The following is a 27,289-nucleotide window of genomic DNA, read 5'->3' as shown; positions in this document are numbered from 1 at the left end:
TGGAAGCCCTGGCAGATGTAAGGGCTTCTTCACACAGTGTTCATTGCACTTTGAACTGCAGCCAAGCAAATTCCCAACCGCTCGTAGCAAGGTGGCTTATGTTATTACTCTTTTATCTGGGAAAGCCCTTGCCCGGGCAACTGCCTTGTGGCAACAGCTTCCACAACCAGCACTTTGTTCAGATTACAGTGGCTGTACATTCTCCTTGTTCTCCTTGTTGACTACCGCGTGTTTCTTCATCTGTGATCTCATTCAGGACAGAAACATGCTCTAGACCAGGGTAGGCAACCATGGCTCTGGAGCCGCATGCGGCTCTTCAGCCTCCTTGTAGTGGCTCCTGATGGCCATGACAAAAAAACATGGAATGTTTTTTTTTCTTTTTCTTTTATTATCGTCATTATGTGTTCATTTTGTTGCACAATTCCTCTGGGGTTTTAGTTGATACCATCTAATAAAGTTTTTTTATAATTTGTCACTTAAAATATATGTCACATCAACGCTAGCAGCCGTCGCTTTACTTGCTGGCGGGACCACGGCGGAACCCCTACCACTGTAAGCATGAAAAGAGCCCAAAAAGAAAAGTGTCGGAAGAAAATAGAGCGTTTAATGCAGCGTGGACATCTGCTTTTGCATCTGCTTTTGTGGGTTAATGTTCAAATCCCTGTCAGCGGATCTTGAAGAAGTCGCCCGTCAGAGGCTGCTGCTCGCTAAAGAGCACAAATGGAGTGATATGGAAAACTACGCTAACCCGACAAACTTATTTTTGCAACATGGAATGCCATTCCTGACACCCATATCAACATGAAAAGGTGTGCATTTGGAGTTTATAAAGTTGCACTCACACAAAGTTGCCGACCCTGCTCTAGACGCCCCAGAAAATCAACGCTTTTCTTCAATGAGTTCAACAGTTAGTAAAGATAGTCCATGCAGGACTTTCTCACTTTGCCAATCTATTTGAATCTATTTCACCAGAAGTACTTTATCCTTTGTCACCAAAAGTGTAAAAATGGAGGCAAGGCAATGCTTAACAGACAATAATTCATTAATCTAACACATTTTTGATTTAGGTTGAATTCCTTCCCATTTAATCTTATAAAAACGCTGTAGTATACTCCTTTACAAATTCTTTTTTATGATGTTTTTCCTTGTAATCAGAACCGGTTTATCTGGATGAGCCGCAGATTCTCAGGTTACAGGTTTAATAGTCCTTCATTTCACCGGATCACTTTCACTTTGATTTAGGCAGAGATGATCATAACTTCAGCTGAACATGGATCTGCTTATGATCATTTTAGTGACTGTGATTCCAGTATTATCAGATGGTATGTATGTTATTTTCCTCTTCAAGTTAATTCTATCTTTGCATGCACACAGTGTCAGTTAAAGTTTTGGGCACATTTGACTGAACTTATGTGGCTTGTGATCTTTAAAATACTTTTTGCTGTAGAGTCTTCTGCTTAAATGCTTGAAATGAGTTTGTGCCTATATATGGATTATATTACAGAATACTTAACTAAAATATACATTTTATTATTATTTTCTTTTTATGTGTAAAATCTGTGTTTTTAGTAGGCTATATTTAGGAGCACCTTAAGATGAGTCTCCCTGCTTTATTAATCAAGTTAAACGTGATCTTGCTTGATGTCTTACACTTTCAACAGTTTCATTGTTTGAGTTACTTGAGATAATGATGATAAGATATGTACCTTGCAGCCTTTATTCAGATGTATTTTTTTAATTGCTTTTAGTAGTCAGGCAGATGTTGATTTCTGCTCCTTTGCGGTTATTATATCTGCAAACACATGAAGCTGGTGATACTTTTGTTGTTTTGTTGTCTTCTGTTGTAGCCTTGTATTATATTATATTGTATTAAAAATAGTTTTAATTGAAAGGGAAACCAGAGTTTGATTTAATTTGGAGTTAATTTGACAAGCATTTTCTTTAGAGATGCTTTTAATTTTTTCCAACTTAATCAGAACCGGTTTGTCTTGATTAGTTTCTTGGTAAAATAAAACAGGTTTTGGCACATCCAGATGCACCACAATGTCTTATTAAACATTCTGTTTGACTTTGAAGAGCAAAAGGCTAAACTTATATTTGTGTTAGTTACCATTATTATTAAAATGGTTTGTACATAATTGGTTCAATTTAATCTAAAGCAGGTGAAAAGGGGAACACAACAAAATAAAAGGCACAAATGTTTTTTTTTTTTTTGAGTTTAAATTTTAATTAAGAATATTTCTGTGGATGAGCTGGAGCAGAGAGTACAGGAAGATTGGTTTAAATGCTTCCTGTATGATGCACCTCTTGAAACTGAAGATGTTTAGATTTGGTTTAATGTTGGTTTGGTAACATTCATGTCAGATATTATCATGTTGAGGTGTGTCAGTCTCTGTTGTACTTTGACTTGTTAATCGGGTAGTATTTCCTGGTTACCTGATTTGACCCAGAGTTTACAACAAAGAAAAGTGAAAAGAGTTTTGCTTGTGAAGTGGAAAACAACAAAACAGAAGTGAAATTGACAAAATTATAGGGATTTGTATATTTGATGTAATCCCTTCTGCTGGACAGGTTAAGAACAAATCAATGCTAAATATCTCACACTTGTGATAGTGTTGAGTTTCTCTCATTTTGTGTTTTTGATAAAACACACTGCAATTTCAGGAATTTGTTTTTCCACAAAGCTTTTGAGTCTCTCTCTCTCTCTCTCTCTCTCTCTCACACACACACACACAAATCAGTGTCAAGGTCAAAACATCAGAGTTTACTCAAGGTTTATGTTGAATACAAGAAATAATACAGATGTAATTTTTATTGGTTTTTGACTACAAAACAATGTTTATAAAACTTTTCTCTTCCGCTTCCTCTTCTCTCTGGGGAAAAACAGGGTTGACTGTGCATGGTCCGTCTGGTCCTGTGGTTGCTCCTCTGGGATCTTCAGTGGTTCTTCTCTGTTCTGTTGATGAATCTTTTACCAATAAAGGATCTGGAGGTGGAGTGGAAGAGAACACACTCAGAGACTTTAGTTCATCTGTATCAGGACGGAGAGAGTCGAGCAGAAGCCCAGCAGCAGGATTATCAGGACAGAGCTCATTTCTTCACTGATCAGATTCAACATGGAAACTTCTCTCCGTCTGGATGATCTGAGATCTGAAGATGAGGGACAGTACACATGTACAGTTCACGGTCAGTGGGAGTCTGGAGAAACTATGGTTGGAAATAAAGGTTGATGTTGGTGAGTAATGATCACATTTCTTTACGTAGTTTTCTATGGTTTCACAGAAAGTACTTAGTGAAGGTTTACACTGTTTCAGAGCGTTTGAGAGTGTCAGGATCGAGTCGCTCTGTATCAGTGTCTGTGGGTGAAGACGTCACTCTGAACTGCTTTGTTGACTCTAACATCACACTTCAAGACATTGACGAGGTTTTATGGAAGAAAACAGATGAAGATATTATGGTTCTGCTCACCAAGAGCATACGGCTTTACCAGAGGCATCAAACGAGCGATACAGAGACAGGGTTGAGTTCTTCAGTGATGAAATCTCCAAATTAAACTTCTCTCTCAGACTGAAGAGGTCAGAACTGAAGATAAAGGAGTTTATATGTGTGAGGTGTTAGCTGGAGGACTTTCAGGCAATACTACTGTAGAACTACAGAGACTGGGTGAGTCATAAAAAATTCATTAAGATTACAGATTTTGCAGCAAAGTGACTTTGATTTATTTCAATAAATAAAACTGCTTTATAGGTAATAATTAAGTAAGCCGTCATTTGCCATGTTATAGATGTTAATTTGCAGCGCAATATTTGACTCTCAAGGGTAAAAACTGACGTTTTTTTTTTTTGCCAGTTATGGCTTGTTAGTGCTAACATTCTGCTCACTTCAAAACAGACACAGAGATTGTGTCAGACTCATTGCAGAGAAATATAATGTAGTGATCTCTACAGTATTTTATTAATAATAGTCGTGGGGCAGTGTTAATAAGTTAACACTTATCACTATTATCTCCCAATATTACAGCAATCCTGTCACTTTTACAAAACAAAAATTTGCAGTGACCTGGCTGACAAAACCAATAAAAACTAGAGAAATCTGCTACAAATACAATTACAAACCATCCCATTTTAATCATGACATACTGGTTTCCTGTAGTGCATTTGCATTATAACTAGTGAAACCATCACAAATTATGCAATGGTTTCATTTTTTCAGCAGAGGATTAAAATAAAAGCATCACTGTATGATCTAAAATCTGCATAAAAAGTGCTGAATCTCGACTGTAGGTGATGGAGGTGTTGAGACTATTTCACTCAAACGGCTCTTTAGGAAGGATCAATTCAAGCGAAATAAAACACAAGACAAGTTTTTAGAATTTTAGCTTGCAAGGATTGCGCTGTCGGTTGCAAGCGGGGAAAGCAGGTTTCTCCTTAACCTCCCTTTTGCCTCCAGACGGATCCCAGTCTGCCCGAGACCGGGCCGGGCAGGCCTTTGCCTCCCTGCCTCCCTGCCTGCTTTTGCCTCCGTTTCTCTGCTTTTGCCTCCAAGCCTGGGATAGTAAGTCACTTTATTTATAGAGGAAAGGACAGAGCAAGATAAGTAAAAGCAACAGGCAAAACAAGACTTCAGACATGTTCATCACAATATGTTATGACTAGTCACATATCTTTTTGTGCGTCCAGAATCTTCATTCTCAGATTCTCTGGCGCCCATACCAGTCTAAGATACTATATAGAGGCCATGTCATGTCATGACCTAGAACAAGACGTGTTATACCAGATGGAAGCTGAAACTGAAGGATCAAAGTTGCATAATGTCAATACATAACTCTAACAGGAGGAGCTTACGACAGACACAGTGGGTGTAGTGTCAGGCCTTGAGAGGCTTTTATTAATAAAAATACAAAATAAAGTGTCCAGGGAAAAGGGAAGTGTTCAAAATAAATGGTGGAACTGGTGTCATCGTCGTGCTGCAGGGGAAGGGTCCAGATAAGGGCAGAGTCCGGCGCCACACATGCTCCCCTCTCTGGTCCGGTAGCTTCTCTGAATGGCAGTCCGACGGCCTACTTCTCTGGCGACGTGGGATTCCCTTAACACACCCTTCCTGGACCCACGAGGACACCAGCGCAGCATGCACGGTGGAAGAGACCGGTCTCGAGGAGTGGTGCTCTCTGCATTTAACAGCGGTGGTGACGAGGCTCGATCCACTTCAAGTGTGCCAGACCTGTCCAATACCTGTCCCCACTCCCATCGGGAGCCTGGGTGAAGGGCGCCAAATAAGGAACGGGTGATGATGACAATCAAGGGAGGGGCAGCCGACTCACACATTCCTCCCCAATAATCAACCCCCGCTGGGCGGTCACCGCCATACAGGAGTGCTACCTTCTCAACCAGGCTGCAGCAGTCGGAGTGGGCGGAGCAGGATTCCTCTATGGGCAACTTCCTCTCGCACCGGGACAGAGAAACCAGGAATTAGTCGACAAGCTCAACGAGCCACCGGCTAAATGGCAGCAAAGCAAATGTCACTTACCCTTACCCCCTTCTGGTGGCTGGGAGCAAGTCTCCGTCATTCCTCCATTCCAGCTTGGGTTATCCCAGGCTTTTTGAGCGAGAGGGGTGACATCATAAGGTTTTACCCATCTGTGTTGTCTAAGCTCCGCTTTGCCCACATTCTCCACCAGTGTGACGGGGTGAAGAATCACATGACAAGGAGAGCTTAAAAATAAAGACCCCAGAGGGTGTCCAGTGCTTCAAAGTGCTCAGTCTTTTGGTCTCCTTGGTGCAGTGGGTCCAGGTGTGCTCTGTGAGGCGGTAGGTCACACGCTGCTATCTGGAAAAGTGAAAGAAACAGAAAATTAGTGTCGAGGCTCAACTGCAGTTCTGCCACTTGTGGATTTATAGCCCAGGCTTGATGAGCTGCAGGTGTGACCGATCGCCTGTGATGAGTGCAGCCGGGTGTACGGCATTGGCTGCCAAGGTGACACTGATCAGTCCTCGAAGCCTCGCCACACTACAATCTAAAACCTGGAGAATTTTTTTAACAAATTCTTCAATTTGAGTGTATGTATGTGTGTGTGTGTGTGTGTGTGTGTGTGTGTGTGTGTGTGTGTGTGTATATTAATCAGACTAGTAATTTTACTGTAGTGCTATAGGCTACATGCTGTGTAAAGCAAACTAGCCTGGGCTGGTTGGTTGGTTTAAGCTGGTCTCCCGGACTGGTCTTAAATAGTTTAAGCTGGTTGGCAAGCTGGTTTTAGAGGGGTTGTGGTCACTCTCCAGCTGGTTAGGCTGGTCAGACCAAATAAAACAAGTTACTTTCAGCTTAAACCAGCTAAGACCAGCTAACCACCCTGCAGAATTTGCTGACGACACTGTCGTGGTGGGCCTGATCTCCAACAACGATGAGATGGCCTACCTTCAGGAGATCAACAACCTGGAGAGATGGTGTCAGGAGAACAATCTGCTCCTGAACGTCAGCAAAACAAAGGAGTTAATAGTGGACTTCAGCACGAAGCAGGTGCGCTCTTACCATCCCATCAAGATCGACGGGACCCCAGTGGAGAGAGTGGACAGCTTCCGGGACCTGGGTGTTCACATCACGCAGGATCTGTCTTGGTCCTGTCACATCAACACCCTGGTGAAGAAGGCCCGGCAGCGCCTATACCATCTGAGGCACTTAAGGGACTTCAGACTCCCTATCTCAGGTGCTCAGGAACTTTTACACCTGCACCATCGAGAGTGTCCTGACGGGAAACATCACCTCCTGGTTTGGAAACAGCACCATGCAGGACAGGTGAGCCCTTCAGAAGGTGGTGCGGTCAGCTGAGCTCCCTGTGCTGCAGCACATCTACAACAAGCGGTGCTGTACCAGGGCCAGGAAGATCGTGGAAGACCTCAGCCATCCCAACAATGGACTATTTTCTCTCTGCTGCGTTCAGGAAAGCGCTTTCTGCTCCCTGAAGGCAAACACAGAGAGAATGAGGAGGAGCTTCTTCCCGCAGGCCATTCGGAGTCTGAACCAGAGAACACCCAGTACCTAATCACCGGGATTCCCATGTTCACCCCTCTTCCCAGATACTCGCCACTTACTTTGGACAATTGCACTAGCCACTTTGCACTGGACATTCGCACAGCCACTTTTACATTTTACACTTTATATTTTATATTCTACACTTTATTTACACTTTATTTTTTATACTTTACTTTGCACACTTCTTTTTATACATATTTTTATATATATTTTTATATTTTATATTTATATATATTTAAATTCTGTTTTCTATTTTGATGCTGGACGGTTGTAAAGAACATTTCACTGCATGTCGTACCATGTATGTATGTGTATGTGACAAATAAAATTTGAATTTGAATTTGAATTTGAATTTGAGAACACATCCTTGGAAAATGGCTCTTGTTTGTCACTCTACTTTATAAGACACAGCACTGCCTCAAGTACTTATTGCTTTTGTAAAACTTACTACACAAAATATTAAATGTATTGAAATGTTACTTTTTGAAGCAAGTTCTTTAAATGCAAAAAAATAGTCCCTGGAAGTAAAAACACAAGAGAGAATGTTCTGAACATGTCTCTCATCTAATGATAAATTTTATGATACAAAAATCTGCATGTAAAACGTTTAATACACACGTAGCTGTGCTTACACTATGGTAATTTCCCAGCATTGACAACTCGGATACTTAACTAGAAGAGCAAAACCGATGGTTATTTTTATCAGCTACAGCTCATTATCACACAAATCAGATGAAATAGTGTCTTAAATAATATGCAACAAAAATTAGCAACAAAAACAGTGGAAAGCAATGGAATATCCTTATTATTTCAGCAAGTGTGTGTTCCTACTTGAATATATTCAAGAAACATGCATATCAATAACACTGTCCATAACCATGTTTTCAGGGTTATCAGTTTTACATACATACTGGTGTTGATTCTCTGTGTTTCTGCATCTGGGTCTGCTCTTCTGCTTGTCTGCCTCATCTACTGCAGATCATCTACTAAAGGTAGAGATATAACAGGAACAAGTTTAATTTGAAGCGAATAATTAAATTAATCAAAAGGTGTCTGTTGATGATGAGTATGATTTACATCTGTATTTAGTGTGATTAAAAACTTTGTGTGATTGCCTCAACAATTACTGCACGTTTGAAGTGAAATATCTTTTAATGTTTCAGGTTTCATTGTACAGAATCTTTCTAACCGTGATGTTCATCTGGGAGGTTCAGCACTTTTGGACTGTCATGTTCCTCCACACTTAGTAACTGCAGATCTTAAGGTGGAGTGGAGAAGAAGAAACTCACAGACTCTGGTTCATCTGTATCCAGATGGAGAGGTCAAGCAGAGGATTATAAAACAGAGCTCATTTCTTTAATGATCAGACCCAACATGGAAACTTCTCGCCCATCTGAAAAATCTGAAAGCTGAAGATGAGGGACAGTACACGTGTACAGTTTACAGCAAGAGAGATTGTGTGTTTTCAGTCGAGACAAAACTGTCTCTGGGTAAGTGAACAGATACAAACAAATCAAACTTGATTCCTAATAGTAAACAGTAAACTACATGACATAACTACAGTAATACTGTAATACTGCTAATAGTAGTAGTTTACTGTTGACTATTAAGAATCAAGATTTTATATATATATAACACTTTTTAAATGTTTATACAGTATTTGCAGGTTATTAGTATTTATGCAAAAAAACCTTAAACACTATAGTGTACTGAAAACTGAACAATAAATAAATAAAAATAACTAAGAGTTATTAGATAATTAGTAAATATAGCGCTTTGAATGATCGACAAGCTGTTTTGCAAGTGTGGTGTTTTATTTTATTTCTTTATCATTATTATTATTTTCACATGAAAACATGTTTCTGTTTTTATAGATCTCTTTACGCAGTGGTAAAGTCATTTCTCAGGGAGGTTCGGTGGATTTGGTCTGTCAGGTGGACCGACGCTTTCTAAAGAACAGTCTGAAGGTGGAGTGGAGAAGAGACGAGACTCTGGTTCATCTGTATGAAGACGGCAAGAGTCGACCAGAAAAACAGCACGAGGATTATCACAAAGAGCTCATTTCTTAAACAAGAACATTACAGATGGAAACTTCTCCTCCGGCTGAAAAACCTGAGAACTGAAGATGAAGGGGTTACACATGTAACGCTTACAGCGACCAGGAGTGTGTGTGTTCAGTCAGAAAAGAGCTGAAACTGAGTAAGTGAAAATGACGAATAAAACAAACCTCTTATTTCTCTGATTAATGTACTAAACCAGAATTTTGATTAGTTTGGTTTGTAAATGAAAGTCAGTAAATAAAATACACTATAAAAGCTCCAAGCAGATAATTTCTGTAGAAAAAAATGTGCAAGGATTTATTGTTCAGTAGAAAATCTGAACTCAGTCTTCTATAGGATGTGTGTCATTATTTGTAGTAATATTCAATCAGTCAATCAATCAATCATTTTTATTTATATAGCGCTTTTAACAACACAGGTTGCATCAAAGCACTGTACAATATAATGTGAGAAGAGTACAATGACAGGGATGTATAATGACGAGAGTGACCAATTTCTTATTAAATGCAGAGACGGTCTCTGTAGTCAATTCAACGATAATCACTAGAAGTTAAGTGTCCCCAACAAAGCAAGCCAGAGGCGACAGCGGCAAGGAAACAAAACCCCATGCATACAGAATGGAGAAAAAAAAAAACCTTGGGAGAAACCAGACTCAGTTGGGGCTGTTCTCCTCTGACCGGACACCCAGCACTTAACTTCCAGTTCAATTTTAAACGCAGCTGTGTCCAAGTAGTGTAAATTACTTAGTGTGTGTGTGTGTGTGTGTTTGCATCAGGAACTGGTGATTGGTCCACGGGGCGCATAGGTGTTCTGGTCTCTGATGAACATAATCTCTGTGTGCTGATCCACCATCTAGTCTGGATACAAACTGTGAAAACGGATTGAGAAAGAGACAGGACTAATATTAGCGTAGATGCCATTCTTTTTTTACGATGTCACAAGTACATCGTATTGTAGGAGTAGTGTTCCCGGTTCCAGCAAATCTAAAAATCCTTTAACGGATTTGAATAATAAAAAGTGTGTTGGTGTGTTTATGTGTAGGCTAAGTTAAAAGATGTGTCTTTAATCTAGATTTAAACTGGCAGAGTGTGTCTGCTTCCCGAACAGAGTTAGGGAGATTGTTCCAGAGTTTAGGTGCTAGATAGGAAAGGATCTGCCGCCCGCAGTTGATTTTGATATTCTAGGTATTATCAAATGGCCAGAGTTTTGAGAACGCAGCGGACGTGCAGGACTATAATGTGATAAGAGCTCGCTCAAGTATTGAGGAGCTAAACCATTCAGGGCTTTATAGGTAATTAATAAGATTTTAAAATCCGATGTTTGATAGGAGCCAGTGCAGTGTTGACAGAACCGGGCTAATATGATCATACTTCCTAGTTCTTGTAAGGAGGAGGCGGAAGCCGACTGCGATTCCTTTTGCAGATGTTTATTAGAAACACACACACAGATGAGAATGGTCAAAGACAAGCAAGGGTTGGCAACAGTAATATCAGTCCGGAAGGCAAACATACACAAAGGGATATCCGTGGGCAAAGTCGATGGAAGGCAAAGGTCAATAACAAAGTTCAATAGAGATCGGTTACCGTAACAAATAAGGAAGATCTGTGAAGCGTGAGTCGATAAAAGCAAGCAATGGTCATACACAATGATAGTCAATAGCACAATGGGTAAACGCTAGGTAAGGCAGACAGGCTGGCACATTTCGCGTGAGCACATGGTGCTCTACGGTTAAATAGCATCAAACAGGAAGTGGTGATAGAGGGAGCGGCTCGAGTCAGTAATCGGGAGAGGGCCCTCTGCTGGCTGGATGTTACAGTTCTAGTAAGGACTCTGGCTGCTGCGTTTGGACTAGCTTAAGTTTGTTTATTGCGTGCAGAACAACCACCCAATAAAGCATTACAATAATCTAACCTCGAGGTCATAAACGCATTAATTAATATTTCTGCATTAGAGGTTGAAAGCATAGGTCGTAATTTAGATATATTTTTAAGATGGAAAAACGCAGTTTTACAGATGCTAGAAACATGATTTTCGAAGGAAAGATTGCTGTCAAACAGCACACCTAGGTTCCTAACTGATGATGAAGAATTAACAGAGTAGCCATCAAGTGTTAGACTGTGTTCTAGATTATTATATGTGGGTTTTTAGGTCTGATTATTAACACCTCTGTTTTTTCAGAATTTAGCATTAAGAAGTTACTCATCATCCAGCTTGCATATCGACTATGCATTCTGTTAGATTCTCAATTTGGTGTATCACCAGGCTGCGCTGAAATATAGAGCTGAGTATCATCAGCATAGCAGTGAAAGCTAACACCATGACTCCTGATAATATCTCCCAGAGGTACATGTATAGGTTGAAAAGTAACGGTCCTAGCACTGAGCCTTGAGGAACTCCATATTTCACTTTTGAGCGATATGATACCTCCTCATTTATTGCTACAAACTGATAGCGGTCAGATAGATATGATTTAAACCATGCTAAGGCGCTTTCCTCTAATGCCAACATAGTTTTCTAGTCTATCCAAGAGAATGTTGTGATTGATAGTATCGAATGCTGCGCTAAGATCTAATAGCACTAATAACGAGATAAAACCATGATCCGATGATAGAAGCAGGTCATTAGTAACTTTAATGAGAGCAGTCTCAGTACTATGGTACGGTCTAAAACCTGATTGGAAATCCTCACAGACACCATTTTTTTCTAAAAAGAAATACAGTTGTGAGGATACTACCTTTCTAGTATCTTGACAGAAAAGGAGATTAGAGATTGGTCTGTTGGGATCAAGATGTGGTTTCTTAATAAGAGGCTTAACTACAGCCAGTTTGAAGGTTTTGGGAACATATCCTAATGACAGTGATGAATTAATAATGTTCAAAATAGGATCTATGACTTCTGGAAGCAAATCTTTAATAGTTTAGATGGAATAGGGCTCTAATATACATGTTGCTGGTTTAGATGATTTAACAAGTTTGTTCAAGTCTTCTCCTATTGTAATGAAGAGTCATAGGCGGTTGGATCCATGTGTGACAGGGTTTAATCAGTAGTCAAACGGGCGAGGTCAAACAGGAGCAAACAGAGCAACAAGGGAGATCCAGAAGACAAAGCGATAACAGGCAATAGGTCAGTAGGCAGGCAGAGAACAATCACAGAAACGATACGGTCAAGGTCGGCAACAGATAATCAAAACAAGAATAAACGCTGGAATTGCTGTGTAGACAAACAAGACTTCACGAAAGAGTGATCATGGGAAGTTCATTATAAAGGTTGGGAGTGATGAGAAACACCTGGTGGCTCTAATCAGCCCAAGGTACGGGGTTGTGGGAAATTGAGTCCTTTGATGATCAGTACTCGTGAGAGCTTCTCCGGTGGTGGTCGGAGAGAGCCACAGAGGTGCTGTTCATGACAGAGCCCCCTGCGAGCGGCCCGAAGCGAGGAGTGATCCGACGCCGAGGTCTTCCACGCGGGTCTGGGAGCAGGTTTGTCGGGATGGTCATGGTGAAAGGTGGCAGTGAGCGCAGGATCGAGAATGTCCTCGAGCAGGTATCCAAGACTCTCCTCGGGTCCATAGCCTTCCCAATCAATGAGATACTGTAGTTCCTGCCTCGCGTCGTGAATCCAGGATTTCCGAACCTGGTAGGCCTCCTCGCCATCGATGATTAAAGGAGGGGTCGTTAGCAGCAACCTCATCCTGGTCCCTCTCTCCCGGGCCACCGCGGTTTTGAGCAATGAGACGTGGAAAGTAGAAGCAATGCGGTAATTAGCAGGGAGATCAAACGGTAAGAAACTGGAGTGATTTGAGAAATGATTTTGAAAGGACCCACGCACCTTGGACTTAATTTCCTGCAGGGTAGCCGAAGGCAGAGGTCTCGGTTGATAGCCAAACCCAGTCACCAGGAGAGTACGCCGTGCATTTCAAGCGATGACGATCTGCCTGAGCTTGGAACCTTCCGACTGCTCCTCTGAGATTGACGTGAGCGGAGTTCCAGACCTCCTCACCTTTGTAGCCCCGAGTTCACTGCAGGTAGTGCGGAGGGTTGCCCAGACCAGGGAAATAATGGAGGCTGAAAGCCCAGTACGCATTGAAAGGAGTTAGTCCGGTGGATTGTTTCCTTAACGAGTTCTGTGCGTTCTCCGCCCAGACTAAATAGCGGCTTCAGTCCTGTTGGTTGTTGTGGCAGTAATTCCGGAGGAATTGTGACAGTTCTTGGTTCTGACGTTCGGCTTGACCATTGGATTAAGGGTGATACCCTGAGGTTAGACTTACGTTAATGTTGAGTTGTGAGCAGAAAGCCTGCCAGACTCGAGAGGTGAACTGTGGGCGCGATAAGACACGATGGCTCTCGGGTAGGCCATAGAAGGGAATACCTGTTGCAGCAGTACTTCAGCAGTCTCCCAGGCTGTGGGTAGCTTAGGCAAAGGTATGAACCTGCAAGATTTGGAAAACCGATCCACAACTGTGAGCACCGTGGTGAAGGAGTTGTAGACCGGTAGATCAGTTACAAAGTCTATGGCTATGTGAGACCACGGTCTTTCCGGTATGGGTAGTGGTTGAAGGAGTCCTGCTGGGCGTTGATGGGAGGTCTTTGTGATATTGCACATTTCGCATTGTTGAACAAAATGGATGGTGTCTGAGCGAATGGTTGGCCACCAGAAACGGTTGTTAACTAGCTGGAGGGTGGCTGTGATGCCTGGATGACTGGCGCGCTGGGGTATCATGAACCCAATGAAGAACTCTTTGTCTTAAGACTTGAGGCACGTAAGTTCGATTGGGAGGGCATGCTGGTGGGGCTGGTTCGGAAAGTTGAGCTTCTGTGATCTCGGTCATGATGTCCCACTGGACCGGGCAACGATGCGGGTTGGTGGTATGATAGGATCGTGAGAGAATTCCTGAGGAACGCTCTCAAATTGTCTGGATAGGGCATCCGCCTTAGTGTTCTTTGAACCAGGACGATACGAACTTTGAAGTCAAACCTGAGAAAAACAGCGACCATCTGGCTTGCCGAATTCAGTCGTTTAGCAGATTGAATGTATTCCAGGTTTCTGTGGTCGGTCAGAATGGTAAACGGTAATTTAGCTCCTTCTAGCCAATGCCGGCACTCCTCAAGGGCGGACTTCATAGCGAAGTTCTCTATCTCCCACATCGTAGTTACGCCCAGCGGAGTTAAGCTTACGGGAGAAGTAGGCACATGGGAAGAGTTTTGCTGGCTGTCCGTGACGTTGAGATAAATTTGCTCCAATGCCTACATTAGATGCATCCACCTCCACAATAAACTCTCGATTCGGTCTGGGTGATGGAGTATCAAGGCGGACGTGAATTTTTCTTGAGCATATCAAATGCCTGGATGCTGTCAGGTGACCACGATAGGCGATGACAATTCCTTTTGACAAGTGTGGTGAGAGGGGCGGCAGTACTGAAATTACGAATGAACCTTCGATAAAATTAGAGAAGCCCAGAAATCGTTGCAGTTCCTTTACTGTGGAGGGCGCGGCCACTCCACGACTACCTTGACCTTGTGCTCGCCCATGGTCACCCCCTCCGAACTGATGATATACCCCAGGTAAGCCACTTGCGCCTTATGGAATTCACATTTTTGAGCTTGGCATACAATTGATTCTCTATCAGGCGCCGGAGAACAGTTCTAACATGAGAGACATGAGAATCAAAGCTATCAGAGTAGACGAGTATATCATCCATGTAAACGATTAGAAACTGGTTTAGCATGTCTCTAAATACCTCATTCACGAAGGCTTGGAAGACCGATGGACTGTTCGCGAGCCTGAATGGCATAACAAGTTATTCAGAGTGCCCGGAAGTTGTGGAAAAAGCCGTTTTCATTCATCTCCCTCTCTGATACGGATCAGGTTGTAGGCATTTCGGAGATCTAACTTTGTGAAGAACTTGGCAAAGCTAAGTTGTTCCAGGAGGCTGGTACTAGTGGCAAAGGGTAGCGGTATTTAATCGTGACCTCATTCAGTCCATTTATATCAATCATTTTTTAATCAATCATTTTTATTTATATAGCGCTTTTAACAACACAGGTTGCATCAAAGCACTGTACAGTATAATGACAGGGATATATAGTGACGAGAGTGACCAATTTCTTATTAAATGCAGAGACGGTCTCTGTAGTCAATTCAACGATAGTCACTAGAAGTTAAGTGTCCCCAACCAAGCAAGCCAGAGGCGACAGCGGCAAGGAAACAAAACCCCATGCATATAGAATGGAGAAAAAAAAACCTTGGGAGAAACCAGACTCAGTTGGGGTCAGTTCTCCTCTGACCGGACGCCCAGCACTTAACCTCCAGTTCAATTTTAAACGAGCTGTGTCAGGTAGTGTAAATGACTTAGTGTGTGTGTGTGTGTGTGCATCAGGATCTGGTGATCTGTCAACGGGCGCATCTAGGTGTTCTGGTCTCTGATGAACATAATCTCTGGGTGCTGATCCACCATCTAGTCTGGATACAAACTGTGAAAAACAGATTGAGAAAGAAACAGGACTAATATTAGCGTAGATGCTTATTCTTTTACGATGTCACAAGTACATCGTATTTTAGAGTAGTGTTCCCCGGTTCCAGCAAATCTAAGTAATGCAGCCTAAAAATCCTTTAACGGATTTGAATAATAAAAGGTGTGTTGGTGTGTTATGTGTAGGCTAAGTTAAAAGATGTGTCTTTAATCTAGATTTAAACTGGCAGAGTGTGTCTGCTTCCTGAACAGAGTTAGGGAGATTGTTCCAGAGTTTAGGTGCTAGATAGGAAAATGATCTGCCGCCCGCAGTTGATTTTGATATTCTAGGTATTATCAAATGGCCAGAGTTTTGAGAACGCAGCGGACGTGCAGGACTATAATGTGATAAGAGCTCGCTCAAGTATTGAGGAGCTAAACCATTCAGGGCTTTATAGGTAATTAATAGGATTTTAAAATCTATTCGATGTTTGATAGGGAGCCAGTGCAGTGTTGACAGAACTGGCTAATGTGATCATACTTCCTAGTTCTAGTAAGGACTCTGGCTGCTGCGTTTTGGACTAGCTGAAGTTTGTTTATTAAGCGTGCAGAACAACCACCCAATAAAGCATTGCAATAATCTAACCTTGAGGTCATAAACGCATGAATTAATATTTCTGCATTAGAGGTTGAAAGCATAGGTCGTAATTTAGATATATTTTTTAAGATGGAAAACGCTGTTTTACAGATGCTAGAAACATGATTTTCAAAGGAAAGATTATGGTCAAACAGCACACCTAGGTTCCTAACTGATGATGAAGAATTAACAGAGCAGCCATCAAGTGATAGACTGTGTTCTAGATTATTATATGTGGGTTTTAGGTCCAATTATTAGCACCTCTGTTTTTTCAGAATTTAACATTAAGAAGTTACTCATCATCCAGCTTTTATATCGACTATGCATTCTGTTAGATTCTCAATTTGGTGTGTATCACCAGGCTGCGCTGAAATATAGAGCTGAGTATCATCAGCATAGCAGTGAAAGCTAACACCATGACTCCTGATAATATCTCCCAGAGGTAACATGTAAAGGTTGAAAAGTAACGGTCCTAGCACTGAGCCTTGAGGAACTCCATATTTCACTTTTGATCGATATGATACCTCCTCATTTAATGCCACAAACTGATAGCGGTCAGATAGATATGATGTAAACCATGCTAAGGCGCTTCCTCTAATGCCAACATAGTTTTCTAGTCTATCCAAGAGAATGTTGTGATCGATAGTATCGAATGCTGCGCTAAGATCTAATAGCACTAATAACGAGATAAAACCCACGATCAGATGATAGAAGCAGGTCATTAGTAACTCTAATGAGAGCAGTCTCAGTACTATGGTACGGTCTAAAACAGAAAAGGGAGAGATTAGAGATTGGTCTGTAATTAACTAAGTCTTTGGGATCAAGATGTGGTTTCTTAATGAGAGGTTTAACTACAGCCAGTTTAAAGGTTTTGGGAACATATCCTAATGACAATGATGAATTAATAATGTTCAAAATAGGATCTATGACTTCTGGAAGCAGATCTTTTAATAGTTTAGATGGAATAGGGTCTAACATACATGTTGCTGGTTTAGATGATTTAACGAGTTTGTACAAGTCTTCTTCTCCTATAATAGAGAAAGAGTGTAATTTTTCCTTTAGGGATCTAAAGCTCATTATCTGATGTGAAACTGTAGCTGACGGCTGCATAGTTACAATTTTATCTCTGATGGTATCAATCTTAGAAGTAAAGAAATTCATGAACTCATTGCAGCTATACTCTTGGGGCATATTAGCACCTGCTGATGCTTTATTTTTTGTTAATTTAGTCACTGTACTGAATAAATACTGGGGTTGTGTTTGTTTTTTCTAAAAGGGATGAAAAATAATCAGATCTTGCTATTTTTAATGCTTTTCTGTATGACAGCATACTCTCCTGCCAGGCAATACTGAAATACTTCTAATTTGGTTTTTCTCCACCTGCGCTCCATTTTCCGGGCTGCTCTCTTTAGGGGTGCGTGTGTTGTCATTATACCATGGAGTCAGATTGTTTTCTTTTTATCTTTTAAGTGCAAAGGAGCAACTGTATCTAAAGTGCTAGAAAAAGAGAGTGCATAGTTTCTGTTACATCATCAAGTTTTTGCATCGTATTGGATGAACTAAGGAATTGAGATAAGTCAGGAAGGTTATTTAGAAAGCTTTCTTTTGTGGTGGAAGTGATGGTTCTACCATACTTGTAATAAGGTGCAGAGTTTACAGGTTTAACTATACAGAGTTCACACAAGACTAGATAGTGATCTGAAATGTCATCACTTTGCTGCAGTACTTCAACCATTTTAACATCTATTCCATGTGACAGTATTAGATCTAGAGTATGATTTTGACAATGAGTAGGTCCAGAGACGTGTTGTCTAACCCCAATGGAGTTTAAAATGTCTAAGAAAGCTGATCCTAATGAGTCTTTTTCATTATCAACATGGATATTAAAATCGCCAACAATTAAGACTTTATCTGCGGCCAGTACTAACTCAGTTAGAAAATCAGCAAATTCTTTAATGAAATCTGTGCTGTGTCCTGGTGGCCTGTATACAGTAGCCAGTACAAACATGACAGAAGATTTATCACTAGCACATGATTCTGTAGATAATGTTATATGCAGCACCAAAACTTCAAATGAGTTATACTTAAAGCCTGCCCTCTGAGAAGTACTAAGAATATTGTTATAAATTGTAGCAACACCTCCCCCTCTACCTTTTAAACGTGGCTCATTTTTATAGAAATAATTTTGGGGGGTAGATTCATTTAGAGTAATATAATCATCTGGTTTTAGCCAGGTTTCTGTCAAACAAAGCAAATCTAGCTTCTGATCATTGATCAAATCATATACATAAAGTGCTTTTGTGGAAAGTGATCTAATATTTAGCTTGCCAAGTTTTATCGTTTGCTTATTTGAATTATAGGTAGTTTTAATTTGTTGGACATTAATTAAATTATTGCTTTTGATTAGGTTTGGACGTTCTCTGCATATTCTAATTCGGGGAACAGACACAGTCTCTATAGTGTGATATCTAGGTGAAAGAGTCTCTATGTGCTGAGAATTAACTGCCTTCTGTGACGTGAGGCAGCTAGCAGACGGTCGGTTTAGCCGGTCTGTCTGCTTCCTGACCTGGGCACTAGTTGGTCATGTTGGAGCTATTAGACTATATGCCATATTTCTAGATAGAAGAGCGGCACCACCCCAAGAGGGATGAAGACCATCTCTTTTCAACAGGTCAGGTCTGCCCCCAGAAACTCATCCAATTGTCTATAAAGCCTATGTTGTTCTCTGCATGGCACCACTTAGACATCCAGCCATTGAGACCCAGCAATCTGCTGTGAATCTCATCACCCCGGTAAGCAGGAGGGGACCAGAGCAGATTACATTGTCCGACATCGTGGCTTGCAAATTCACACACCTCTTTAATATTATTTTTAGTGATCTCCGACTGGCGGTTCGAACATCATTAGCGCTGACGTGAATAACAATCTTACGAAATTTACGCTAGCATTAGCCAGCACTTTTAAATTTGACAAGATGTCAGACGCTCTGGCTCCCGTAAGCATTGGACTATGGTGGCTGGTGTCTCTATTTTCACGTTCCGTACAATAGAATCGCCAATTACTAGAGCACTTTGATCAGGTTTCTCAGTGGGTGTGTCACTGAGTGGGAGAACCTGTTTGATGTTCTGATCGGAACGGATGAGCGTGTTTTGACCCGCGACTAGCCCGCCTCACGGTCACCCAATTGCTCCTGCTGCACGGGCTCTGAAGCTGGAACCGAACAATGTACATGATTCACTGTACTAGTCGCATCCAAAGCAGTATCTACAGCCCTCGCATTCTTACTGTCCTCAATTAAAGTTTGGATACGTGTCTCTAATTCTAAAACCTTCTCTGTCAGCCTAGCTATTTCCCTGCATTTATCACACGTGAACCCTGATCGCTAACAGAGAAGGACAAGCTATACATGTGACAGACAGTGCAAGTGACGATGCAGGGAGAAGCCATTTACTCACCGTGAAGGATTCACTTACCACTCTTGTTTTGATGAGCTTGTGAAAATGGAGCGAACGAGCGCGAGGAACAAATGAACAGGAGCGGGGAAAAGCCCACAATCGGCGCGAAACGCGGGTGGGAGCGAAGTGAATCGGCTAACGAGTACTAACTCACCACGAGTTTTAGATTAAAGCGAACGAACTAACAGCAGTCTAATTAGTTAGATTAATTTAATAGTATCAACGATATGTACACAGTTAAATTATATTTGATCGTTAGAGAAGAGGTGATAAATTGAAAAGCGAAGCTGCGCAGCTACTAAAACAAACCAACCTCTCAGCAGACAGGAGCAATCGAGCCTCAGCAGACCCAGTCAATGCAGGGTCGAAGACTCCCATCCTTCTTCTTTACAAAGAAAACCCTGCAGATGCTGGAGACGAGGGGCGGATGAATCCTTGGCGAAGTTCCTCCTCGATGTAGGATTTCATTGCCTCTGATTCCGGTTGTGAGAGGGGAAGACACGATCGCGCTTGAGGAACGCAACCTGGCATATGAGGTCAATGGCGCAATCATACGGACGGTGAGGTGGTAATTGTGTTGCCCCCTTTCACTAAATGCAGAGGCTAAGTCTTGATATTCAACAGGAAGTTCATGTAAAATGGTGACTTTTCTTCAGCAGGAAGTGGTTTGGTGGGAGATTGGTGCACGGGGCGTTAAGACAGTGTTTGCGGCAGTTGGTTGACCAGCGTGTTATCGGTGATCGGTCCAGGATATAGTGGGGTTGTGAGTCTCCAAGCCAGGGTAGTCCAAGGATGAGGTGATGTTTGGGAGAGTGGATCACAAAGAGGCGTATAGATTCCGAGTGGAGAGGGCTAGCTTGCAATGTTAGGGGTTGAGTGACAGATGAAATAGTTCCTGGTCCGATCGGCCGTCCATCTACCGCCGCCACTGCTACAGGGGTTCACATGGAATGAAAGAGATTCCGTTAGATTCTGCAAAGGCCTTATCAATAAAATTACCGCCACTCCTGAATCAACGAGAGCTATTGCAATAATCCATGTCGAATTCGGCTTCAACTGAACATTGATCTCAAATGAATCAGGAATGGGTTTGAGGTCTCACCAAGCAGGTCGCTGGGGACGTGTAGGACAGTAAACTCGAAAATGCCCGGCTTGACCACAGTAGAGACATAACCGCTCACGTACTCTTCTCTCTCGCTCCTCAGAGTCTAGGTGAGCTGAGCTGATTTGCCCTCATCACGACAAGCCAGTTCCGCTTGGAGTTCGGTGTTCAAACCTCTTCGATACATCAACTTGAGTGGCGATTCTCCCCAACCAGATTGAGCGGCAAGCGTGCGAAGGTGAGAGCGTAATCGGCAGCAGTATTGGTACCTTGTGATATGGCGAGCAGCTGGTCTCCGGTTCTTTCCATCCGCCACATGTTCAAAACCTCCTGAATTCGCCCATTAAATCATTATAAGAGGGGAAGACATACGGCGCGCTTCCTGGCGTGGCTGTGGCCCATTCGAGCGCTCTCCCGGTGAGCAGGAACAGATCAGAGCAACCTTTCTGTCTTCTGTGGGGTATAAACTAGGGTTGCTGGTTAATGAACAGAGAACATTGTAATAAAAACCCTTACATTTGGAGGATGACCCGTCGAATTTGTCGGAGTAAACTGAGACGCGGATTAAGGTTAGGTTGAGGCGGCATCATGGTTGGTTGAACGGGCTGAGCTGGTGGGGTGGTGTGTTGGGTTGGGTTAGCGGCAAGGGTTAACGCTTGAATAGACCTCACCAGCTCTTCCGGCCAACGTGGTGAGCTTATGCAGCTGTTGCTGATGCGTGGCGAGGATGGTAGCTGGGACGAGACTTGACATCAGATAATACATTTCCGCTGGATCCGCTTGTGGCGAAGTCTTCTGTAATGAAGAGTCATAGGCGGTTGGATCCATGTGCGACAGGGTTTAATCGTAGTCAAACGGGCGAGGTCAAACAGGAGCAAACAGAGCAACAAGGAGATCCAGAAGACAAAACGATAACAGGCAATAGGTCAGTAGGCAGGCAGAGAACAATCACAGAAACATATACGGTCAAGGTCGGCAACAGATAATCAAAACAAGAATAAACGCTCGGAATTGCTGTGTAGACAAACAAGACTTCACGAAGAGTGATCATGGGGAAGTTCATTATAAAGGTTGGGAGGATGAGAAACACCTGGTGGCTCTAATCAGCCCAAGGTGCGGGGTTGTGGGAAATTGAGTCCTTTGATGATCAGTACTCGGTGAGAGCTCCCTCCGGTGGTGGTCGGAGAGAGCCACAGAGGTGCTGTTCGTGACACCTATAATAGAGAAAGAGTGTAATTTTTCCTCAGGGATCTAAAGCTCACTATCTGATGTGAAACTGTAGTTGACGGCTGCATAGTTACAATTTTATCTCTGATGGCATCAATCTTAGAAGTAAAGAATTTCATGAACTCCTTGCAGCTATACTCTTGGGGAATATTAGCACCTGTTGACGTTTTATTTTGTTAATTTAGTCACTGTACTGAATAAATACCGGTGTTGTGTTTGTTTTCTTCTAAAAGGGATGAAAAATAATCAGATCTTGCTATTTTTAATGCTTTTCTGTATGACAGCATACTCTCCCGCCAGGCAGTACGAAATACTTCTAATTTAGTTTTTCTCCAACTGTGCTCCATTGTCCGGGGCTGCTCTCTTTAGGGTGCGTGTGTTGTCATTATACCATGGAGTCAGATTGTTTTCTTTTATCTTTTTTAAGTGCAAGGGAGCAACTGTATCTAAAGTGCTAGAAAAAGAGAGTGCATAGTTTCTGTTATATCATCAAGTTTTTTAAGTAACGTATTGGATGAGCTTAAGGAATTGAGATAAGTCAGGAAGGTTATTTAGAAAGCTTTCTTTTTGTGGTGGAAGTGATGGTTCTACCATACATGTAATAAGGTGCAGAGTTTACAGGTTTATCTATACAGAGTTCACACAAGACTAGATAGTGATCTGAAATGTCATCACTTTGCTGCAGTACTTCAACCATTTTAACATCCATTCTATGTGACAGTATTAGATCTAGTTTATTAGTGCTGTGCACTGGTGGCCTGTATACAGTAGCCAGTACAAACATGACAGAAGATTTCTGACTAGCACATGATTCTGTGGATAATGTTATATGCAGCACCAAAATTGCTGTAAATCTCATCACCCCGGTAAGCAGGGAGGGGACCGGAGCATATTACATTGTCCGACATCGTGCTTGCAAATTCACACACCTCTTTAATATTATTTTTAGTGATCTCCGACTGGCGAAGTCCGAACATCATTAGCGCCAACATGAATAACAATCTTACGAAATTTACGTTTAGCATTAGCCAGCACTTTTAAATTTGACAAGATGTCAGACGCTCTGGCTCCCGGTGAGCATTGGACTACGGTGGCTGGTGTCTCTATTTTCCCGTTCCGTACAATAGAATCGCCAATTACTAGAGCACTTTGATCAGGTTTCTCAGTGGGTGCGTGTGGAGTGGGGAGAACCTGTTTGATGTTCTGATAGGAACGGATGAGCGGTGTTTTGACCCGCGACTAGCCCGCCTCACGGTCACCCAATTGCCCTGCTGCAGGGGCTCTGAAGCTGGAACTGAACAATGTACGTGATTCACTGTACTAGTCGCATCCAAAGAAGTATCTACAGCCCTCGCATTCTTACTGTCCTCAATTAAAGTTTGATGCGTGTCTCATTCTAAAACCTTCTCTGTCAGCCTAGCAATTTCCCTGTATTTATCACACGTGAATCCCTGCTCGCTAACAGAGAAGGATAAGCTATACATGTGAGAGACGCAAAAGTGACGATTCAGGGAGATATTCTTTATCATTTAACAGAAATGTTCTTTAGTTTATTCAAACCATTTTACTAACGACTGTCTACTCTTATCCTCTTTTTAGAGTTATTTTTCAGCAGAACTCCTTTCTGTTTATCTTCTTCACTATAAAGCTGCTTTATTTCTTCTTTAAAAGTGACAGATGAAGAGTTTTTCCTCAACAAGCAGATATAAAAAGCAGAGAAAAAGAAAAACATTCTCCATTGTTCACATCTGAAAGTTGTGCAAAACGTGAGATTGAAGAGACGTGAAAATAAATAATGAAGACGAGACACTGCTGTACAGTCATGACCTCTAATGATTAGGCTTTTTAATGCACTTTTTGGGGTGGTTTAACAGTTATTCATAGTTTATATTATAGTTATTCACTGTTTATAACAGTACCATAGTACTGAGACTGCTCTCATTAGAGTTACTAATGACCTGCTTCTATCATCGGATCATGGTTTTATCTCGTTATTAGTGCTATTAGATCTTAGCGCAGCATTCGATACTATCGATCACAACATTCTCTTGGATAGACTAGAAAACTATGTTGGCATTAGAGAAAGCGCCTTAGCATGGTTTAAATCATATCTATCTGACCGCTTATCAGTTTGTAGCATTAAATGAGGAGGTATCGCTCAAAAGTGAAATATGGAGTTCCTCAAGCCTCAGTGCTAGGATCACATTTTCAACCTGTACATGTTACCTCTGGGAGATATTATCAGGAGTCATGGTGTTAGCTTTCACTGCTATGCTGATGATACTCAGCTCTATATTTCAGCGCAGCCTGGTGATACACACCAAATTGAGAATCTAACAGAATGCATAGTCGATATAAAAAGCTGGATGATGAGTAACTTCTTAATGCTAAATTCTGAAAAAAACAGAGGTGCTAATAATCAGACCTAAAACCCCACATATAATAATCTAGAACACAGTCTAACACTTGATGACTGCTCTGTTAATTCTTCATCATCAGTTAGAACCTAGGTGTGCTGTTTGACCGCAATCTTTCCTTTGAAAATCATGTTTCTAGCATCTGTAAAACTGCGTTTTTCCATCTTAAAAATATATCTAAATTACGACCTATGCTTTCAACCTCTAATGCAGAAATATTAATTCATATTGGAATCGCAGTCGGCTTCCGCCTCCTCCTTACAAGAACTAGGAAGTATGATCATATTAGCCCGGTTCTGTCAACACTGCACTGGCTCCCTATCAAACATCGGATAGATTTTAAAATCTTATTAATTACCTATAAAGCCCTGAATGGTTTAGCTCCTAAATACTTGAGCGAGCTCTTATCCCATTATAGTCCTGCCCGTCCGCTCATGCTCTCAAAACTCTGGCCGCTTGATAATACCTAGAATATCAAAATCAATTGCGGGCGGCAGATCCTTTTCCTATCTAGCACCTAAACTCAACAATCAAAAACTGGAACAATCTCCTAACTCTGTTCGGGAAGCAGACACACTCTGCCAGTTTAAATCTAGATTAAAGACACATCTTTTAACTTAGCCTACACATAACACACCAACACACTTTTTATTATTCAAATCCATAAAGGATTTTTAGGCTGCATTACTTAGATTTGCTGGAACCGGGAACACTACTCCTACAATACGATATACTTGTGACATCGTAAAAGAATGGCATCTACGCTAATATTAGTCCTGTCTCTTTCTCAATCTGTTTTCATAGTTTGTATCCAGACTAGATGGTGGATCAGCACACAGAGATTATGTTCATCAGAGACCAGAACACCTAGATGCGCCCGTGGACCAATCACCAGATCCTGATGCACACACACACACACACACACTAAGTCACTTACACTATCTGACACAGCTGTGTTTAAAATTGAACTGGAAGTTAAGTGCTGGGCGTCCGGTCAGAGGAGTACTGACCCCAACTGAGTCTGGTTTCTCCCAAGGTTTTTTCTCCATTCTGTATGCATGGGGTTTTGTTTCTGCCGCTGTCGCTTCTGGCTTGCTTGGTTGGGGACACTTAACTTCTAGTGACTATCGTTGAATTGACTACAGAGACCGTCTCTGCATTTAATAAGAAATTGGTCACTCTCGCCATTATACATCCCTGTCATTATACTGTATAGTGCTTTGATTCAACCTGTGTTGTTAAAAGCGCTATATAAATAAAAATGATTGATTGATTGATTGATTGATTGATTGATTGAAAAAGTCACAAAATGTGCCTACTTTTTTTGTTTTAACATTTTACATTAAAAATGCTCATTTTCAGGATTCTCTGTGAAACCTTCGCATTACATGACCGTTCCTCTGGGATCTTCAGTGGTTTTGCCCTGTTATCATAATAAACCCTCTGGAACGCAGCAATCTGAAGGTGGAGTGGAGAAGAAACGGAGTCTTTAGTTCATCTGTATCAGGACGGAGAGAGTCGAGCAGAAGCCCAGCAGCAGGATTATCAGGACAGAGCCTCATTTCTTCACTGATCAGATTCAACATGGAAACTTCTCTCCTTCTTTATGATCTGAGATCTGAAGATGAGGACAGTACACATGTACAGTTCACGGTGGCTCTTTCTGAGTCGCGCTCAACTAATATAAACTTGGTACTGAAACTATTGGGTAAGTCAACGGATACCAAAATTAGTAGTTTAGTCATTTGTAATATTAGTTTTGTGTTGAGTTTGATTCATTAAGTTATGAATGTTATGGTCAGAAACAACAGAAAAGTGTGTTTGAATAGAATAGAATGGCTGATAACGTTAGTTTAAATAATGAATACATATGTAATTAAATGTAGAATCGCTCTTTAACTGAACAGAGATTGTGTTTTCTCTTCAGAACCAGTCTTCCGTCTTCAGATGTTTCTGGTCTTCTGTCCAAATGTTCTGATGTTTCTGGCGCTTGTTTTCTGGGGTGTTTCTGAAGGTCATTGATTCACTTATGATTGTCAGTTAAGTATTTGTTTATTAGTACATCTACGTTATTATTTGTTTGTTTGTTTCAGGGTCTGTGAGTGAGTCGGTCTGTTGTTGCGCTCTTTATTTTCTGAGGCCTCTCCTGCTGCTCTGGACGGCTCCGTATATTTTTCATTTCACAGGTATGATTCATTTGATCTGTTTATTAGTGATCAGGAAGTAAACTATAATACCCAGATGTACATCATCTTAGTCTGGGGATTTACCAATAGAAAATGTGTTAAAACGTGTATTAGTGGCACTTGTGCTTTAGTTGTGTATCATGTATCATGGAAGTCATGAAATATGTTCTGTTTTACAGGCACAGTTAAAACATTGATTCTGAACTACAGTTATGTGGCAGAATATGTTGTTGTCTTACTTGTTGTGTATTCAGGTAAACATCCATCATTATCATCAGCGCATTAAACTATATATTAAAACTTTATTCTGTAATATTCCGAATATTCTGCAGCAAGAAAAATCACACACACACACACACACACACACATATAGTATGTTATGACAGATCATCTGTTCAGTGAATCTCTGTGTGTTTATGCGTCTGAATCATCTTATTAAATGCTCTCTGACGCAGCTGATTATGAATTAAATCTGCAACCTTACACTAATCTATGAGGTAATGTTAACAAAATGAAAATTACCACTAAATGTCTTGTGTTCCTGACAGACATCATACGAGCAGCACAAAGGTCATCAGGAGCAGACTGAAAACAGAACAGTCTCAGAAACACACAGACTGTCGTTAAAAATACAGTACTGTAAGATTATTTACTGTACATAAAGACAGCAGCTTACTGACAGCAGTGTTTGTGTTGTGTTAGCCCGTGTTCATGTTTGATTCTAATGCAGT

General features: G+C 41.5%; 1 pseudogene; it reads left to right on the top strand.

The window, feature by feature from the left end:
• The first annotated feature begins 1,240 nt into the window (after nt 1–1,240).
• On the top strand, nt 1,241–27,201 carry LOC122330652 (annotated as a pseudogene).
• The last annotated feature ends 88 nt before the right edge of the window (nt 27,202–27,289 follow it).

The sequence above is a fragment of the Puntigrus tetrazona genome, chromosome 3, assembly GCF_018831695.1.
Source record: "Puntigrus tetrazona isolate hp1 chromosome 3, ASM1883169v1, whole genome shotgun sequence".
NCBI lineage: Eukaryota > Metazoa > Chordata > Actinopteri > Cypriniformes > Cyprinidae > Puntigrus > Puntigrus tetrazona.
This window is presented reverse-complemented; position numbering and strand designations above follow the sequence as displayed.